Source organism: Camelus dromedarius, chromosome 3, assembly GCF_036321535.1.
Source record: "Camelus dromedarius isolate mCamDro1 chromosome 3, mCamDro1.pat, whole genome shotgun sequence".
NCBI classification, from domain to species: Eukaryota; Metazoa; Chordata; class Mammalia; order Artiodactyla; family Camelidae; genus Camelus; species Camelus dromedarius.
In genome coordinates, this window is record NC_087438.1 from 22,048,625 (window position 1) to 22,068,484 (window position 19,860).

General features: G+C 37.0%; 1 long non-coding RNA gene across 1 annotated transcript in view; it reads left to right on the forward strand.

Moving 5' to 3' along the window:
* The first annotated feature begins 9,398 nt into the window (after positions 1 to 9,398).
* LOC116150199 (uncharacterized) overlaps positions 9,399 to 19,860 on the forward strand; it is a 40,760-nt gene continuing 30,298 nt past the window's right edge. The window contains exon 1 of the long non-coding RNA XR_010378066.1: positions 9,399 to 11,048. This is a non-coding gene — a long non-coding RNA (uncharacterized LOC116150199). The remainder of the gene's footprint in view (positions 11,049 to 19,860) is intronic.

Genomic DNA, 19,860 nt, shown 5'->3' on the forward strand with positions numbered 1-19,860 from the left:
AAAGTCCAAAACTGGTGTTCCTGCTTGGCAGGCTCTCCTCCAGAAAGGGATTCTGAGACTAATGTTCCTTGCATCTTCAGCTTTGCCACCTTCAACACAGGGCTTCCCAAGTGTTTCTGGAGGACCTCTCCGTTCCACCTAGCAGCAGGCAAAGAGGATGGAGGTCACGTGTGGGAGGCTTTTACGAGCCAGACCCAACACTCCCTAACTGTGACTGAAGCTGCTGCAGCTTACCCTGTTGTGTGCCCAGAAAGAACAGGAGACAGGTTTGCTGACTACCGTGCATTCTCTCCCCTGAGACCCAAATACAGACTGGAATTTAATATAGCATCAGGGTGACATTTTATATCAATGAGAAAAGATGAATTATTCAATAAATGATGCTGCAGAATTAGCTGTCTCAAAAAAAATAATAAAGTTGGATTCCCAATTCACTCCTGACAACAAAATTAATTACAATGAAATCAAATTTGAATGAGAAGAAAGGAAGGAAACTATTAGAAAACACAGAAGAAATGGGAGAGCCTTTTTGTAAACAAGCATGCCTACCTATAAGACTCAAGGAAATATGGGGTTCAGGTTGTGCATCCACCCAGATACAGCTATCCAAGGTTTCACAATTCTATTCCTTCCCTTTCAGGACCCTAACATTAACATGGAGCACCGGCTTTGGCTTGCATTCAGTATCCATTGTAGCTGTGACATTTTTGTATTCTGAGGCTAGCATTCAGCATGGTCCACCCTCCTGCTGCAAGAGGTGAGAGTCTAAAGTCAGCCACGCAAGCCAGAAGGCTTTCGTAACTCTCCCTGGGTTTATAGTGGGCTGACCTGGTGTGCCAGTCTCCTTCAAGGTTTCCAGGAGAGTTAACAAAAGCCAGCCACTCTACAAGCCATTTATAAATATCATTGCCCTACACCTCTCAGGAACTGTGTAGCTGTGTTCCCTAGCCTGGGCCTTCCACCTGTGCCTCATTCGAAACAACCAGAGGTGAACGTGCTGCTGCAGGATGCCATGGGTTAGCCCTGCAGCCACTGAGACCAGCAGTGGGGTTCTCGTTGCCCCCTGACCAGAGAGTGAGCACATTCTCCAGTCCCTTTCTTTTTTTTCTTTAATTGAAGTACAGTCCATTACAATGTGTCAATTTCTGGCATACAGCACAATGTCCCAGTCATGCGTATACATACATATATTCGTTTTCATATTTTTTTCATTAAAGGTTATTACAAGATATTGAACATAGTTTCCTGAGCTATACAGAAGAAACTTTTTCCAGTCCCATTCTTGAGGGTCAACTTTCCATGGCCATCTCTGGTACCAGCTACATTAGTTTCAGTTCCCCCAAAGGCAGACCTTGAGGCAGAGACCCGGGGGCATGTAGTTTATTGGGGAGGACATATCAGGAAAAGAGGGAGTGGGGAAAGTGAGACAGGGAAGGTGGAAGAGTTAGTAAAGGATATATCAAAGAGAAGATTGCTGCTGTGGTCAACAAGAGCTGAATTCCACTCTGAGGAACTGGCAAGAACTGCCCGCTGACCGATGGAGAAGCTTGCACCTTTATCCTCTGGTTCCCGTTCTTTCTTGGTTGAGGAGTGCCTCTGAGAGCCTACAATGCTGTTACTTCCTAGCCACCCTGTGAAGCCCACCCTTGCATGGGGAGAGCGAGTTCCATGGCACCTCAGAATGACTCAGGAAGAGAAACAGATCCAGACACAAATGGGATGCTGTCAGGATGTGCAGGAGCTGTTATTTATGGCTGCAGGTATAGTTAGTGGCTGGGACATCAACAGCATGTGCTACAGCAAGAATTAAGGTACCAATTCTGTGAGATTCCTTTCAAGCAGTTGCACACAGCATCTGGTGTGCTGCTGAAGGTGTGGGGGAACAGCATGCTGAGGTACTGTTGTCGAGGATGTGTATCGATGCAGCCTCTGTGAAGGGCAATTGGATGGTAGCTAGCAGTACTGAAGATGTATATACTGCTTGATCCAGGTTTAGGAACTTCACTGCTAGGAATCAGTCCTACAGATACTGGTACAAAGCCTTTCGTACAAGGATTTTCATTGTAATAGTAGAGATGGGGCAGAGGTAAATTGCTGTACATCCATACAGTGGCACCTTAGAGGGGAATTCTCTCCATGTGCTGATGTTGAATATTCTTGCCAGGAGGCAGCAGAAAGTGTAAAGTCGTTAGCAGTGTGTACAGTATACGGTCATATTGTGTAAGTGGTGGAGGGGGAGTATGAGTGTTTGTATGTACACGATCTCCAGGAGATTTCTACAGGCTATGGATTTTATTCTTACAACTTTTATGTTATTCCTTGGGATCTGGGGAAAGAGGTGGAGGCTCCAGGATAGCATAAGGATATCTACCAAATGATAGACTGTGAAAACAAACGTGATAAAAACGGACAGGTAATAACAGACTACAGCAAAGTGGTTAGATGGCAGGTAGTCGTCCACAAATTGGTAGTTTTCCTGTTCAGCAGCAATAGATAGTTAGAAAATGTAATGGAAAGGAATTTGCAACAGAAACCTGAGTTATAAAACACCAAAGAATAAATGTAACAATAAATATATGAGATCTTCACAAGGAAAAAAGTAAACTGTCGTACACAAAAGAAAACATAAATAAATGAAGAATATTAATGGTCTTAATATTTTATGGTGCGAGTTTTCTCCAGATTGTTCCATAAAGACAATGTAATCCCCAAAATATCCTAATAATATAGTTTTACAAGCTAATTCAAGAATTCATAAGTAAGGCTACAAGTATATGCATAGCTTAGACAATTACAGGGGGAAATCAAATGATCAGTAAATATAAAAATCAACGTTATTCTAGTCGTACAGACATGTAAATTAAAATAAGATGTAACTTTTTGCCATATAATTGGCAAAAAATCAAAAATGTTGATACCACCAATCAAGAGTGTGAGGAAACAGTATTCCACTCAGCTGACAGAAATAAATTATTTCCGCTTCTCTGAAAAGCAATTTGGCAATAACTATGAAAATGTGAATTATTCATTCTCAATGACCCAGTGGTTCCATTTCTCAATATCTACCCTAAATGTATCAGACATGTATTTTTAGTGGCAGGCACAAAGATGTTCTTAGCCACAGTTTATAGTTGGAAAGAAAAGAAAAAAGACAACCTAAATACCCCTCAGTACAGTAATAAATGGCTAAATAAGCCATGGCAGATCCATACTGTGAAATATTATGTAGTCATTTAAAGGAATGATGTAAATCAATATCTACTGATGTGAAAAGAATAAAAAGCAAGGCTTAAAATATCGTATTCAGTAACATCCCATTTATAAAAATATTGGGGGAAGGGTAGAGCTCAAGTGGTAGAGCACATGCTCAGCGTGCATGAGATCCTGGGCTCAATCCCCAGTACCTCTAAAAATAAATAAATAAACCTAATTACCTCCCCTCAACAACAACAACAAAAACAAGTTAAAAATATTAAAATATTTTTAAAAACCAAAACAATGTTTCATAATTGTACAGGTACAAGTTCATGATTTTACATTTATTTTAAAAAGATATTCACCGTCCAAAACAGTAGCCACTAGCCACATGGGGCTATGTAAATTTACATTTAAATGTAGAATTCAGTTCCTCCATCTCAGCAACCACAATTCAAGCTCTCAGTGGCCACATGTGACCCGTGGCTGCTGTACTGGACAGCACAGATACAGAGCACCTCCATTATTGCAGAAGGCTCTGCTGAATGTTGTCCAGAGTCTTACTATCTACAACCTTCCTCATCAAAGAGGGGAAACCAGCAGCATCAGCACCATCTGGGAGCTTGTTAAAAATGCAGAATCTTTGGTTCCTCCCCAGATTACTGATCCAAAATCTGCATTTCAGCAAGCTCCTTGAATAGTATGTATGATCAGTAAGATTTAAAAGCTTTGCACTGAGACATAGTAAATAGTCTTATAGTTACAGGAGGAAAGAGGCGGAAAGGGATAGATTTGAGAGTTTGAGATTTGCAAATGATAACTATATATAAAAATAGATTTAAAAAACATTTTTCTGCATAGCACAGGGAACTATATTCAATATTTTCGAATAACCTTTAATGAAAAAGAATATGAAAGCAAATACATGTATATATATGCATGACACAGACCTTATGCTGTACACCAGAAATTGACATATTATAACTGACTATACTTCAATTTAAAAGAAAAAATAATAATAAAAGCGCTGCACTGGTCTCCAGTAATATTAGCACCATTATCACCAATGATGAGAAGCAATTTTAGCTGTTCTTCTCTCAGCACCTGGTGAAGACTTCCCATTCATAAAAGCTGAGTCATTACCCACTGATTATCAAGCAGTAGCATCTTGGTTTGAATTTCCTTAATTACATGTGTTTGAAATAATTTGGATGCCTATAGGATGGAGTTGATTTTTTAAGAGATAAATGTACACATTTACTGATTATTCCTAAAGGACGGCTTCACAGTTGCAAGATCTCGTTATCAACAAGACATTTGAAAAAGAATACGGTAAGTGGCTGTGTAGATAACAAACAGTATATGGGTAATTGACTCAAAATAAAACATGCTGTAACAGCATCATTTATAAAATCAAAATTGCACTTTCTTGAAGATGTAGATAGAATTGAAGATGATGTCCTCTTGAAATGTGTTTGACTCAAAAAGCAATGATGAAACCATTGATACAGGCATTTCTGCTACTAAACAATTTTTTGAAAAAGCCTTATCTTCTGCAAACTTGCACACTAAAAATAACAAGGCTTATGGAGGAAAGTGTGGAGCAGGCCACTCAAAGGCTATGCAATTCCATAACAAAAGAATTTTTTTTTAAAAAGCATTATCCAATAAGAAATACTGGCAGATTAACAAGCAATAAATTAAACTCTTAATAAAGAAATACTACAATAAGATGAGAATCTTACCCTTTAAGAAGGAAAAAAAAACTAAAAGCTTGATGGAATGATGTATAAAAAATGGTTGGGAACTTCTGAAATATGGCAACAAAATTAAAATGCATAAAGGTGGTGAAAACTGAGTACTATGCACATCCAAGCTGAAACATGTAACCCAACTGAGCCAAAAGGAGGCAGAGGATGTGGGGTGGGAGGGAAGAAGCAAAGTCCAGAAGAGTAACTATAGAGTATCTGTGGTATGGCACCCTTCACGTTGCAAGAAGGAGATATAAGGAAATACACACATATCTTGTTTGTGAAAAAGATGTACAGATCTTCCCTGACTTACAGTGGAGTTATGCCCTGATAAACCCACCATAAATTTGAAAGTGCATTTCACACACCTAGCCTACTGAATATCATACAGCTTAGCCTAGCCAACCTTAAACATACTCAGAACACGTACATTAGTCTACAGTTGGGCAAAATCATCTAAAACAAAACCAATTTTATAATAAAGTGTTGAATATCTCATATCTAGCTTTGAAAGACAGAGTCGTTGGAAGTGTGTGGGTTGTTTCCCATGTGACCCCGTGGCTGACTGGGAGCTGCGATGCACTGCCACCACCCAGCATCACAAGAGAGTATCTACCACATCCTGCTGCAGGTCTGGGAAAGATCAGAATTCGACATCCAAAGTACGAATGGGGATAGTTTTCATCATAAAGTCAAGAAATCTTAAGTCAAAAAATCTTAAATCAGGGACCATCTGTACAGGAAAGATAAACCAGAAATGAAAGAGGTGAGTTACCTACAAGTTGTGGGCAGCAAACAAGTGAAAAGATAGGGAAATTAGGAGGGAGTGACACTTCTCCGAGTACAACTTGTGTGGAGCTTTGACTCTGAGAACCTTACATATCCTCACATATCCAAAAATAAATTACTACAATCAACCAGGATGGGAGAAGAACCCAAAATGGAATATGAATAGTAAAGAGTTAACAAATATATTATAAATGACTAACATAACCATACTGAAGGAGATGGGGAAGGAAAAAACCCAACCGAACTAACTTTGGAAAACAGTACGCTAACGGGACACTGAAAGGTAAAGAGAAAGAACTGTTTACAATGACTATACTCTAGCTAGTAAATTTGTTTCTCATAGGAGTGTGGATTAGCAACTCAGTAACTATTTTGTGTGTATACTAGTACTGAACAAATTAGTGGAAAAATTGTATTTAAGGGCCATGATTCTCATTCTCAGAGGAATGTTACAAATAAGGAAAGGGGGGCGCTGCTAGAAAGGAACCTGTGGTGTTGAATTGGAGTCAGAAGTATCAGCATTGAAATGATTATTTTTAATACATATCTAATATATACACCTACATTTAGTGTGTGGGTTCGTACACATACATACGTCTCTTAACTCCATCTGCTAAAAAGACCTAGAAGTAGTGGTTATCTTATGGCGATAAGCACACCTAGAACCTAGATCTTGGATTCTGAACACTATTCCTCAATGAAAGGAGCTGGGCCTCCTTTGGAAAAATACAAGATGGGTATAGAATGGCCTGTTGTACCAGAAAATAAGGAGGTGCTTGAGGTACTTGAATAAAGCTGGGAACATGTCAAAAAGACACAGAAACCAACGTGACAGTGTTCCCAGTGGACAAAGCTAGGACAGTTTGAGCAAAAAAATAAAAAATAATAGTATTGGATTTGAGCCCAGAATAAAGTAAATTTCCATGAGTCCATACCAATACAAATAAGTATGCATAGGGGAACAGTATGTCTTCTTACAAAAAAAAGTCCAACTAATAAACATAGAAGAAATGAGAGAAATGAAGAATTACCACCACACAGATACCACCATAATAAGTGTCGCAGGCCTGATCAATTCGATGGATGCTGAAATCAGTCGTGAGTGTTTGAGGAGAAATAAGATATTTCATAGTCCCAAATATCTCTCTAGGATATTTGTCAATTACATAGGGGAAAAAAGCATAATTTTACTGTGGACAATCTGCACGTACCTCCTTAGCCAAGTGCCCAAGGTTAACATCACCAGGAATAAATCACACTGAAATCATTATGCCCTGAGATGGACACACCAGCACTTCTGGGGTAATCTTGCCAAAAATCCAACACCTCAGTCTAATCGTGAGACAACGTCAGATGAACCCAAGTTGAAAGACTAACTGTCAAGATCATGAAAGACAAGGAAAGCCTAAGAAACCGTCACAGATTGCAGAAAACCAAGGAGAAAATGCCTAGAAGCAGTGTTGATCCTGGATTGGATCCTGAAGCAGATAAAGGGCATTAAGGGGAAAATAAGTGAAATTTAAATAAAATCTGTATTTGACTAGGAGTGTTTACCAATGCTATTTTTTCTGGTTTTGGTAACTGTATAATGGTTGTGAAATTGTGAAAACTGGGGGGAGCCGGAAGAAAGGCATATGTGAACTCTGTACTGTTTTTGCAACTTTCTTCTAAGTGGAAAATTATTTCAAAAAAAGAACATGGAAAGAAAGCGCGTTGTTTTCAATATCCTACTTTGTATTTGCTGTATTCAACCATGCTAATGTGCTTGCATCTTGCTGCTCTACTTGGTGCCACAAAATATTACATGCTGGGAAGTTTTGCAGATGAACCAATTTCTATGGCATACTGACCTCATTTCTCTCCTTTCCAATCTCATACGAGCTAATACGCCTTTAAGAATTATAGCAGAATAGACTCTATTGAGGTTGCATGTGAAATGTTTGATTAAAATGGAATCATAAAATCAAAAGTAGGGAGATCAGTATTTAGAAATCAAAATAAGCCTGCAATAGCAAAAACAATCTTGAAAAAGAACACATTTGGAAGACTCACACTTCCTGATTTCAAAACTTATTACATAGCTACAGTAATCAAAACTGTGTGATCCTGGCTTAAAGATAGACATTTAGACCAACAGCATGGACTGGAGAGCCCAGAAATAAACCCAGGCATATATGGTCAATCAGTTTTCAGTAGGAGTGCCAAAACCATTCAGTGGGGGGGAAGGACAATCTTTTCAACAAATGGTGCTGAGAAAACTGGATATCCACATGCAAAAGGATGAAGTTGGATCTTTACCTTACACCATATACAGAAATTAACTCAAAATAGATCAAAGGCCTACGCTTAAGAGCTGAAACTACAGAACTCTAAGATGAAAACATAGCGGGAAATCTTCATGGCATTGATTTGGCAATGATTTCTTGGCTGTGATGCCAAAAGCATAGGCAACAAAGAACAAATAGAAAAATTGGACCTCATCAAAATCAGACATTTGTGCATCAAAGGACATTTTCAAGAAAATGTAAAGACTACAAAATAGGAGAAAATATTTGTGAATCATATACCTGATAAAGAATGTTAATCCAGAATATATAAGTAATTCCAACAATGCAACAGGAAAAAAAAAAAAACTCAATTCAAAAATGGAAAAGGTCTTGAATAGGCATTTCTCCAGAGAAGATATACAACTAGCCAATAAGCACATGAAAAGATATTCAGCATCATTTGTCATTAGGGAAATGCAAATCAAAACCACAATGGGATACCACTCTTTGCCCACTAGGATGGCTATGATTCAAAACCAAACAACAACCAAAACAATAAAAGGAAAATAGAGAGTGTTGGCAAGGCTTTGGAGAAACTGGAATTTTCATGTCTTGCTGGTAGGAATATAAAGTGGTGCAGCCATTTTGGAAAACAGTGCATCAAAAAGTTGAACATGAAATTACCATATGACCCAGCAATTCCACTCCTATGCATATACCCAAAAGAATTGAAAGCAGGGACTCAAGCTGACACCAATATTCATAATAGCATTATTCACAATGGTCAAAAGATGGAAGCAACCCAAGCAAAATATGGTGTATGTGTGTGTATATGTAAGTATGTGTGTTTGTGTGTGTGTATATATATAAAATGGGATATTATTTAACCATAAAGAGGAACAAAATTCTGACATATCCTACAACATGGATGAACCTTGAAAACATTTTGCTAAGTGAAATAAGCCAAACACAAGATGGACAAATCCTGTATGATCCCGCTTCTATGAGGTACCTAGAGTAGAGACAGAAGGTAAAATAGAGGTTTCCAAGACCTGGAGGTTGGGGAAAGTGGGGAGCTCTTGTTTAATGGGCACAGAGTTTCTGTTTGGAATTATTTTTTATTTTTAAAAGTTCTTGAAACAGGTAGTGGTGGTGGTTGCACAACATTTTGAATGCCCTTAATGCCACTGAATTGTACACTTGAAAATGGTTAAAATGGTAAATTTTATGGTACATATATATATTTTTTCTTTAACAGTTTTATTGAGATATAATCATATAAAAAATGGCACAAATTTAAATTTCCAGTTTGTGATACATACATTTTAACACAAAAACTCAATACTACACATGAAACTCATATGTGTCAAATATACTTCAATAAAAAATAAAATTACATTAAAAAAACTCAATAAAGCATTTGATTTGAAATATATGTAATCATAGTAATTAACAAATACAAGCAAACATTTAAAAATTTTGTCTTTATCCCCCAAAGTTTATATATTTTAGTTGTCCAAAATACATTTTGAGGGATTTATCATTGGGAAAATGAGGAGTTTCCTAGAAACTGTCTTATGTGTAAATGTATGTGCTCATGTTCGGGTTGGGGTTGGGGGGAGTAGAAGAAAAGAAAAGAGACTTATACCTCTTCATACTGAAAGAAGATCATTCTTTTTGCTTGTCCTGGGGAAAACACTCACAAGATACTTTTGGGAATGCTGCAGACTGAGCAGGGGAAAAAGGAGGTAAAGCACACACTACCAACATCAAAAATGAAGGAGGGGCTATCACCACAGACCTACATACATTAAAAGGCAAATAAAAAAATATAATGAATAACTTTACGCCAATAAACTTGACAAGCGACATGAAAAGAAAGTTCTTTGAAAAACACAACTTAGCACAAGGATACAAAAAGAAATTGAAAATTTGAATAATTCTATTTTTAAAGTTGAAATGATGATCAAAAGCCTTCCTACAAAGAAAACTGCAGGTCCAGATGGTTTTCTTTGGGAATTCTATCCAACATATAAGGAAGAAATTATACTAATCTTACAGAAACTCCTTTAGAAAATAGAAACTATTCCCAACTCATTTTATGAAGCCAAGATAACACTGCCAAAAACTTGACAGAAACACTACAAGAATATTCGGGACCAACATCTCTTAAGTTGCAAAAATCTTTTACAACTATTAGCAAGTCAAAAGCAGCAATCCCACATCATGATTAAGTAGGTTTATTTCAGGAATGCAAGGTTACCTTAACATTTAAAAATCAATTGATGTTATTTACCACAGTAACAAAATAAGAGAGAAACACCTTATGGCCAAACCAATAAATGCAAAAAAAAAAAAAAAAAAGCCTCTGAAAAAATTCAATAGGCATCATGATTTTAAAACAAAATCTTTGCAAAGTAGGACCTAGAAAGGAACTTTCTGTTAAATTTAAAAGGCATCTACAAAAAGATATCATATTTAGTAGCAGAATATTGCTGAAGAGAAGAAAAGCTGGACAAAAAGCCATACCCAGGCCCTGGAAAGATTGATATTACTACCAGTTAAGTTCCACTAATAATGGGTAAGAAAAATTTTAAAACAGAAAAATGTCTTCAATTATGTTTTTTCCTCATCCTACCTGGATAACAGTGATGTACCCTTCCCACAGCACACTATATATGACCTTCCAGAAAAGGCAGGGGAGGCACTATTGAAAACTCAAGCATTTTATCTTCTATTTTTTTTTAATTTTTTTATTGAAATACCTTCAGTTACAACGTGTCAATTTCTGGTATACAGTACAATGTCCCAGTCATGCATATACATACATATATTCGTTTTCATATTCTTTATTTTATCCTCTTGATTTTCCTTCAATATTTGATTAGCATCCCCTGCCTACATCATCCTCTGACTCGCCATCCTCCAGTGATTCTGAATGCCACTCCAGAAGCCCGTCGAAACCTGGTGGGTGCAGAGAAGTCTCTTGCTCTTGCTGGAAAATGACCTATAAAAAGTGGGATGCTCACCTGCTACTGTAACAGAGGTAGGTGCATGTAAAGAACCAAATCGACCTGTTCTCTTCCTCTTTTCTCTCCTTTAATCCCTTCAGAGGTTTCTATTTTTGAGTTTTTGTGAGCTTAATTCTGACCAGTTTTAGAACAAAATCATTTACCCTGTAAACAAAAGACCCTCTACTTGTATATTTTGTATATTATCAGGCAATATTTGGGCTTACATCTGCCTTTATCAATTCAAAATAATTTTAAGATTAATTTGACAATATTTTATATTCAGTTTGGGTTTTCTAGCTAAGATTAGTAAAGCATAAATAAAAATTCACTGGCACGTTGTGGGGGAGGGGACGTTCTAAAAGCTTGGTTTCTTTTACAGACATTGGTGAATGATTTTTCGTTCTGTTCATCAATTCCAAGTTACAAATAAAGGCAAAAAAAAAAACAGTTTAATTTAATGTCTTCACGACTTGATTGATACATAAAAAGTAGTATATTTGTCCCCTAGAAAAAACTATAATAGATTCGGTGGTAGGCAGAATAATGCCCACCCCCACCCCCAAGATGCGGTCATCCCAATCCCCAAAGTCTGTGAGTATGTTATGTTACGAGGCCAGGGAGAAGGTAACAGATGGAATTAATTTTGCTAATCAACTGATTTTGAGATGGAGGGAGGACCCTGATTATCCAGGTGGAGCCTCTGTATTCACAAGAGTCTAATAACTGAAAGAGGAGTGGCAGTGTTAGAGTGATTTACTGTGAGAAGACTCAGCTAGCCATTTCTGGTTCTGAAGACGCGAAGGAATTCAGGCAGCTTCTAGAAGGTGGAAAAGGTAAGATTCTTCTCTATGGCCTTGAAGGAACACAGCCATGCTGCCACGTTGATGTTAGCCCACTGGGATCTACTACAAACTTGTGACCTACAGGATTATAAAATAATAAATTTGTGTTGTTTTAAAGCCACTACATTTGTGGCAGTTTGTTACAGCTGCAGTAGGAAAGATAGGAAACAAATAATCTTTACTATTCAATCACTTTGTAATTTAGTAGTTTGAACACAAGGTGGCACTAGACTACCAGATTTATCCGGGCAATGCTACAATTTTCTTCTAATACAAGTTTTTAAATCATCTTGTCACATTTGCATCTAAGTTTTCTTCAGTATTGTTGGTAAGTCTCTTAATTTGGCCTTCATGGGTTTTTTTAATTGAAACATAGTTGATTTACAATATTGTGTTAGTTTCAGGTGTACAGCAAAGTGATTCAGTGATATATATATGCATATATCTGTATTTTTTAAAAATTCTTTTCCATTATAGGTTATTACAAGATACTGAATATAGTTCCCTGTGCTATACAGTAAATCCTTGCTGTGTTTGATGACTTTTTAAGTTGATTCCTGGCAGTGATTTTTTTTTAATCAAGAAAGATGAACTATAAATGAATAGAAGCTGCTAGAATATTTGTCACAAGCATGAGAACTTCTCTTGTTCTTGGTTCCTTTCACACGGAGGGCAGCCCATAGCAGGTGTTCAATAAATAATTGTTAAATGAAAAACCATCTCCTGTCCAATTTGCATATATAAATTGTTTATGAAGTCCTCTCATATTAGCCTGAATCACCTGGAAAGTAAAGAAAATGCTTTTGTCCAAGAATTTTAAATTTAGCACAATTCACAGAGCACTCATTTGCTCAAATGCCCTTACAATGCATTCTTCTTTGTGCTAGAAATGAAACAGCTGCAGCTTGTTCCATACAGCCAACCCTGCCCTCCACCCAGGTGTGTCCAATTCTAATGAAACACCCTAGGCCGCCTCTCCTCCTGCCAGTGCATGTGAGTGACTCTGGGGGAGTGCGTGGTCGGGGTAACCAGGAGCCACAAGTGAACCACTTTGGGAGGCAGGGTTTCCAGGTATTCTGTGCGTTTCACTGGATGCTTTGCTCTTGCTGCTCCCTCTGCCCAAGGGCGTTAGTCCTCTCCTTTGGCTTGTCCACCTCTCCAAGTCAAAGGGATAAAGTATTTTCTGGGGACAGTTTCTTCCAGTATTCACTGTCCCTGACATCCTGTAAATTCTGATTCCTCTCTGTTCTTGTAGAACTTTGTTCCTCTCAACCTTTTCATGTTGTTTTAGGGTTCATGGGATAAGGTGGCACCAGCTTGTAATTTCCCTGTAGAAAAGATTGTATTTTATTCTTCTTTGTATCCTCAACACCCAGCCAATACCAGGAATTAAGTAAATGTTTCTGGAGGTAGGGAGGCTGTTCCATCACTGGGCTCAAACTGCAGATGGGTAAAATAACTGCTGATTTCTTAATATTTAAGTATGGGTGTGTGCACGTATGTTCAACCCAGAAGAAACAAGTAATCAGGATTACATTCATCATTTGGGTGTAATTTCTTAGGATAGTAAATATAATGAGGACTAAAATAAGTGCTGTCTTTCCTCTTTTAAAAAGATAAGGAAGGCATTTGAATGCAAATTGTAATGTTTGTCTTCAAAGAGGAATGGTTTGCCACTCTTTAATTTGATAAAGCTCTTTATGCTTCAAATACAGACTGGGGCTTTAAATTTTAATAAACTTCAGAAAGCTAGAATCAAATCCTCCACTTTTCATGAATTAATTATAACAATTTTAAAACTTCAGTTTTATGAAACAAATCGTAACATACAAGATGGCTTTTCCAAATTGTGTCTTCTTTTTGGTATTAATTCATATGAGTAAATAAAATTTTATGTACATTAAACTGAGCATTAATACTATAATTTGAAGTTTCCTATTTCTTGTTATTGTACAATTTTAACTATAGGTTTTTTGCATTCAATAAAGTGACTATAATTATTATTTTAATCAACTTTCTATCAAAGTGCTGTTTGAATAGTATAAAAGATCGAATATTGCTAAAAGTAACTTTTACAAAACAACAGTTTCTTTTCTTCCACTTCCTACCCCATCATCTGCCAAGTAACCAATTTCAATTATTTTAGCTATTTTCTCTGATCTTATTTTCTTATTTCTAAATAATATGTATATACTGCTATCCCTTGACTCATGTGAATAGATTTATCTGTTGATTTCCAATTCTAAATAATAAGGATTTTAGCTCATTTATATCCCCTTTCTCTTCTACCATCTTCTCAATAAAATTATCTCTTCAATATCTATTAAGCCTATGTTCAGTGTTTTCATAATTTTGACTATGTGTACGTAGTATGTAGTGGATTTTTGCATCAAGTAGCATGATTATATATCCTTCCTTACATAACTTTTTTCTGGAGTTAATAATTTCCTCATTTAAAAGAATTTTCTTAATTTTCTTTGAAATCTGACTAAATATTCCCACATCTTCAACAGCTCTGTAAATTCTCTCAATTAAATTTTATACAAAGCATGTTAGAAAACTGAAGAACTGCATCCCAGGAACCCAACCCTCTTCAGTCCCGAGTCCTAGTGCCTCCAGCCTCCTACTGCGAGTAGGTGCTTCCACTGTGGGGCTGTTGCTCCCCTCTTGTATTGGAGCTTCTATTTGCCATCACCCTGGGGATTCTTTCTGCCCCTGTTGTATGCTTTGTTTCCTCAATCCCCTGTATCCCTGTATCTTCCCTCTGCATCAAGCCCTTCCGTGTGAATGGTGTGTGTGTGTGTGTGCGTGCGCATCCCCAGATAGGCTTCCCTAAGAAGGGTGATTGGGAAGGAGATTTTTAAAGTCCTGCACATCTAAATTGCCTCTTTACTACTCTCTCCCTTGATGGAGAGTTTGACTAAATGCAGAATTTTAGGTTAAAAAAATTGTCCATTGGAAATGTGGAGGTCCAGTTTCCTTATCATCCACCTCCCATTTGAGATGTTTGATGCCATTCTTACATGCTTCTGCACATTACCTGTCTACCCCGCCTCCTCCCCACCAGAACTTTTAGCATCTTCTGTTTATCACCAGTGTTTGAAATTTAGTGATAATGAATCTTTTGTTGTTGTCTTATTATTTCTTGGGTTTTTTATATATTTTGTTTGTTTGGTTTTTTGTCTTTTATTCATTGGGCTGGATATCCAGAGGGCCTCTTTTGAAAAAAGGCTCATGTTCTTCAGCTCTGGAAAATTCTCTCAGGTTATGTTACTAACACTTTTCTTCATCATTCTTTTCTCTATTTCTGGAGCTCCTACTATTTAGCTGTTAGGCCTCCTGGACTGATAAACTAATTTCTTAAGTTCTCTCTCTTCTTGTCCAATTACTTGCCATTTTGCCCTAAGTTTTGGATTCCCCAACTATATCCTCTACTTTTCTACTGAGTCTTTCATTTCTGCCATCTAATTTTTATTTTCCTAGTGTTTTTGTTGTCCTCTGAGTATTCCTCTTTTTAAAAATACCATCTTGTTCTTGTTTTATGGGTACAATAGTCTCTCTTATTTCTTTGAGAGCTGTAATGACTTTTTGCTTCATTTTTCTTCTCCCTCTATAGTTCGTGTCCTGAGTTCCTTTAAAATAACAGGATTATTGGAGGTATAATTTGTGCCATAAAATTCACCCATCACTGCAGTCCAGTTTTAGAACATTTCCATTGCCCCCTAAAGATCTCTAGTGCCTGTTTGCAGTTTATCTCCATTCTTAACCCTGGTCCCAATCAGCCCATAATCTGCATTCTGTCTCTGTGCATTTGCTTTTTCTAGGCATTCCATGTAAATAAAATCCTATAATATAGGCTTTTTGTGTCTGATTTTTCACTTTGCTTGGCATCTCTGAAGGTCATCTTTGTTGCAGCATGCGTTAGGAGTTTGTTCCTTTCTATTGTTGAGGCCTATTCCATTGTGCTGATGGACCACATTTTGTTTTGACATACACCAGTTGACTAGACATTTGGGTTGTTTCCACTTTGGAGCAATTATAAACATCTTTTTGTTATTGTAATATTTTATTTTGAACTCTGTGTTTCACATTAGAGAATTTTTTTCCTAAATGTATGACATTCTCTAGCAGTCTGCTCAGATTTAGAAAGAGAGGCCAAAAAAGTTACTTGGAAGCTGTCTGTTTGCGTGGTGGGAGGTGGTGAAGTGGGGGCTTCAGGGTAGTTCTTTGGGGAAATCCTCATATCGGTGTTTTTCAACCTTTTCTCTTGGGTTGGTGGAATTTTCCAGAGAAGACACTCTCCAATGTCCTGGATGGAGGGTAAAATCCTAGCTTCCAGTGTTCCAAGAATTGAGAGGAGGGAGAAGGCTGACATGTCCCCAATTCTAAGACATAAGCTCTCACTGGATCCCGCAGATGTCAGGATTGAAGGAGATTCTCCTCCTTCACCCATGCCTGATATCCCTGAGTCCAGAGCCCCTCTGTTTTGTTATCTTCTCCTGGGGCAGCTGTACAGAGTAGAGGAGGAGGTCTGGAGATGATTTTTTAAATAGACTTTCAAACCATCCCTCTATTTTTAGCCCTACCATTATCTGCTCCTCCTCCCCTGTTCCCACAGTGATCTGGTACCAGTTTCTGAGGTTCTGCCATGTAAAGTAGATTACCTCCCAGCTTTGCCCACTGCCAGTTTAGGATTAGCTTTCCTGGACCCACTAATCCGTCTACCATTTTTCCATCTACTTTGCCGTATCCAAAATTTTACTGCTATTGTGTTCTTTCTTCTCATTATGGGTTTGTGCTTCTATAAAAATCCTTTTACTCTCCTTTTCATAGCATTTTCATCGGGAAGAGAGCAGTTATTCAACCAGTCATCTTTAACGAGAATCTCAATTTAATCCTTTAATGAAAAATACAACTTCCAATTCCAAATAATTTATGTAAATACCTCACTCTCAAGGAAGCACTACAGAACCCACTAGTCCTTAAATGTGTGCTGTAAATAGTGACTTCCTTCCAAGAGTACAGAATAGAAAGGCGTGGGGGATGAACAGCTTTACAGAGATGGTGATTCTGAGCCCTTTGCTCTTCCATACGAATTTTAGGAACATCTTATCAAGTTTCTTGAAGTATCCTGTTGGGATTTTGATTGGTATGACATTGACTGTACAGATTTATTTGAAGGAACTGACATCTTTATGATATTGAGTCTTTCTATCTAGGAAGACAGCATAACTTTCTGTGGTAACTTAAATACAGCCACAAATTATTTGCAGCTCCTTCCATTAAGAGGTGGAGTCTGCTTCCCCACCTCTTGGATCTGGGCTGGCTTTGCTCTTCGCTTTATCCAATAGAATGTGGCAGAAGTGACGTTTGGCAAGTTTCAGAGCTTGGGACACATAAAGAGATGTGGTGTCTGCCTTTATTTTCTTGAAATGCTGCCTTGAGACCACCACACCATAATGAAGCCCAGGACAGAAGGGCATATGGAAAAAGAGACCCAGCTGTCCCCGCTAAGTTCAGCACCCCACCAGCTGACCTGCCAGCTGAATGCAGCTGCGTGTACGAGCCTGAGTGGAAGCAGCAGAGGACTGCTCAGCCAACCCAGAGAATTACATGAAATGATGCTGATTTAAGCCATTACATTTTGCATTTTATTCCACAACAAAGATTAGTTAAAAGAGAAATTGGTACCTAAGAATGAGATGCTGCTACAAGAAATACCTTATACATGCGTCATGGCCTTGGGACTGGGTAGTGGGTAGAGGCTGGAAGGGTAGCAAGGAGACCATTAGTGGAATGGAAAACCAGTGAAGAAACAACTATTGAAGTCTGGAAGGTTGGTAAACCATGTCTTGTGTTAGTGAAAAAGTTGGCAAATCTGTTTTTAGTATACGTGCTGCCAAAGCGAGTATGGCAAATCTGGTGCTAACACCACACGAAGCAGAAGAACCACCTGGCCAACCTATAGAATCATGAGTTTTATTGAATTATTGTTTCATTAATAAGAGTTAGGGGTAGTTAATACAATAAATACTTGAAAGACTAGCTAACTTGTGAATCTGATTGTTATGAACTGACTTGTGTCCCCTCCAAAATGTATATACTGAAGCTCTAATCCCCAATATGTCTGATTTTGGAAATACGGCCTTCTAGTAGGCAATCAAGGATAAATGAGGTCATAAGAGTAGGGTCCTAATTCAATAGAACTGGTGTCCTTATAAGACAGATCTAGTAACCTCTCCGTAGATATTCTTGAGTTTTTTGTCAGAAAAATATGATGTTCATTTCAAATAATCATAGCTCATTTTTCCCCTAAGTCAGCAACATTTATTTTGTACATTCTTTTCATTCAATTTTGGAGTAGTCATTACATTTACATGCTTCAAGAAATAGTAAAAGATATATAGTAAAAGTCTTGCTGTATCTTCAGTCTTTTGTCTTATTTGCAATCACTAATACAATATTGACCAATACGAGTATTAGCAGATGTCCCTGACTTTTAATTGTCTTTGAAAAAAGCTTTCTAAATTTTGTCATTAAAATAATAATTTTTACAATAGGTTTTTGAGAGAGATCTTAATTCATCAGGTCAAGGACGTTATCTTCTGTCTTTCAATTGCTAAGAGCTTATTTATCATAATTGAGAATGGAATTTTACCCAATTGTTTGCCTCTTAATTTTGAGTTATACCCTATACAGAGTGAAATGCACAGATCATAAGTGTTTATTTTAGTGAAGTTTTGATATGCATATGGCCATGTAACCCACACCCCTCTCAAAATATAGAACATTCTCATCACCTAGAAAATTCCCTTGTTCCTTTTCCAAGTCAATCCTACTACCCCGCCATCCTGAGATAACCAAACTTTTGATTTTTCACATTTAATTATGTCAAATCTAGAACATGCTATAAATTGAATCATTCAGTGTGTACTCTTGTTGCTGTGGATATCAGTACTTTGTTTCTTTCTTTCTTTTTTTTTTTTTTTTTTTTTTTTTTGAGTAGTGTTCTATTATGTGAACATACTGCAATTTATTTACATATTTTCATGTGGGAACATTTAGGTTACTCCCAGTTTTGAGTTATATGAATAAAGATGCTAGGAACGTGTTATGAAAGTTTTTTTGTGAACTCATGTTTTTCCCCTTTCTCTTTTAACCTATCTGTACCTTAATAGTTAACATATATTTCTTGTAGGCAGAGTATACTGTCTTTTAAAAAAAAAATCCATTTTGGCAATCTCTGCCAGTCAAGTGATCTGTTTAGTGCATTTATATTTAACATAATTATTAACATGACTGGCTTTAAGTATATTACTTTGTATTTGTTCCCTTTTTTTCCATGTCTATGACTTTTCTCCTCTTTCTTGCCTTCTTTTGGATTCATTGAATACTTTTTAGTTTTCCATTTTATTTTCTCTATTGTTAGCTATGCCTCTTTGTAAAACAAAATAAAATAAAATTGCTTCCAGTGGTTGCTCTAGGGTTTACAATATATCTTTCTAACTTACCACATTCTACCCATAAATAATACTGTGTTACCTACATAAAATGTAAGTACTCTAATTTCCTTCCTTTTGTTCTTTATGCTATTGGTGTCATATTTTTACTCCTACCTATAAGTCTCACAATATATTGTTATTATTTTTGCTTTGAATAGTCAAAAACCCTCCAAGGAAATTATGAAGAAGAGAAAGAAATCATTTAAATTTGCCCACAGTTTTTTACCATTATTGCCACTCTTTGCTCCTTTGTGTAGATCTGAATTTCCATCTAGTATCATTTTCTTTTGGCCTGAGGAACACTTTATTCAAACTTTCTTGTCACTCAAATCTACTGATGACAAATTCTCTCAGCTTTTATTTAACAGAAAAATGTTCTTATTTTGCATTCATTTTTGAAGAATATTTTTTCTGATATAGAATTGTAAGTTGACAGCTTTCTTTTTCGTTTTGCATGATAAAGATGTTTATTCTCTGTCTTGTAGCTTTTTCATCCTTTG